Genomic DNA, 1,719 nt, shown 5'->3' on the forward strand with positions numbered 1-1,719 from the left:
CTCTGGAGGAGGTGGCTGTCTTTCTTTTTTATGCTGGTACACTACTTAAGGAAAGAGGGATAGGCTAGGCCTTGAATAAAGCCCTTCCCACAACACAAATCAGAAAACAAGGTCAAATAGTTGGGAAGTAGCTTGGAAACATCAGCCTGGCACATTTCACAAACAGAGATACTCACCTTTTATTGTGCTCTGTTCTCCCTCCTCCAACTGACCTTTCCCTTTCTCCTAAGTGAAGAGTGACTTGTGCTGGACCTGATAACAAAATGCTTCATTAACAGAGATGTGTAAGTGAGATTCTTTCGAAGCTCTTCAGATTTTGCAGGTGTTGAAGGAAACACAAGGATTTCCCCTTTCTCTTCCCTTCTAATACCTGCTCTCCTTCTAATAAATGGCCCCTTGCTCACCAAGGAACAAAACTCCAGTGAGTCACTGAAACACCCTCACACGAGCTTTCAGGGTCTGCTTCCCATAACCACAAGAAAGTACCTAAATTTATCGAGCAAGATATGCAGAGTTACTGACTATGTGAGAAATAGGGGCTGGCTTCTCCTGGAGCTCTGAAAGGCATAGCTGGGTCACGAAACACACATTTGTTTCCCAGTATGAAGGAATCTCCAGGTAGCTGAGAGCTGGTAACGACATCTCCCTTCCTCCCAGCAGGTAGGCATGCAATGGAGTTCCCAGAGATCGCGCTACTCCCAACTGGATCTGCATCCCTCGGGGTGGCCAGGCCCCCCAGGCAAAAGGCCAAGCTGAGGCAAGAGGAGCTCAAATGTCTTCCTGGCCTCTCCACCCGCCTCAACGCTGTACTACCCCGAAAAGATCTGGGAAGGGCATCCCTCACATTAAAACTAAAAATACACACAGAAATCTGCCATTCACTCTACCTTTTTCCTTTCCTCATTGTAGTGTCTTCGCGTTGTTATCATGACACTGCATTTATTTGCCCTTTATTGGATATGACATCTCCTACACTGGGTACTTAGAAAAGGATTTAACTCCATCTGCATCAAACTTTGATTTTCCTAATTGTCCTTGAAATTCAGCACAATGTCATTTCCAAACACGGTAGCTCTGGTTTCATCAGAATCACAAAAGTAAATCACATCAGTAATAATAGTTTAATTAAAAATAAATAAATAAATAAAAGGCAAGAATGCACCCAGGATTTTGAGAGCTATGAAATATTTTAATTCTGTGTAGGTTTAACTGACAACTACCTTCATTTTATTTTTTTACCTACTCTGTAATGTAGCTGTCAGCCTCAGACTTTCCTAACTGTGCTTTATTCTCCCCCGGCCCACCGAGGTACACAATGCTCACAGTGAGTTGCCTTTTTTTTTTTTTTGGTCTCCCTCAGCAGCAATATCCTCAAAGAATTCCATCCAGTTAATGAGGCATGCCCTTCCTTTCCTGAAACCATATTAGATATCCTTAATTAGGCCATGCTTTTCTAACCATTCCTCCCTTAGTATCTCAAAAGGAGAGCTGAAGACTTTCAACTACAGAGATCTGCAGCTTCCCAGTGCATCCCCAGGCCCTTTCTATAAAAATAGAAAAAGAGATCACATTACCTCCCCCTCAACCCTAAGATATCTCTCCCCTGAAGGAAGCAAATTTGTAAAAATAGCAACTACATCTTCTCCAGTTTCCCAACCAGACAAATAGCAGCCTACAGAGATGTGTATTTTTCTTTCCTAGGCAAGGATGAGCCTCAGA

The sequence above is a fragment of the Tinamus guttatus genome, unplaced genomic scaffold (genome assembly GCF_059628265.1).
Source record: "Tinamus guttatus ecotype Peru unplaced genomic scaffold, ASM5962826v1 Tinamus_guttatus_pri_ptg000038l, whole genome shotgun sequence".
Lineage (NCBI taxonomy): Eukaryota > Metazoa > Chordata > Aves > Tinamiformes > Tinamidae > Tinamus > Tinamus guttatus.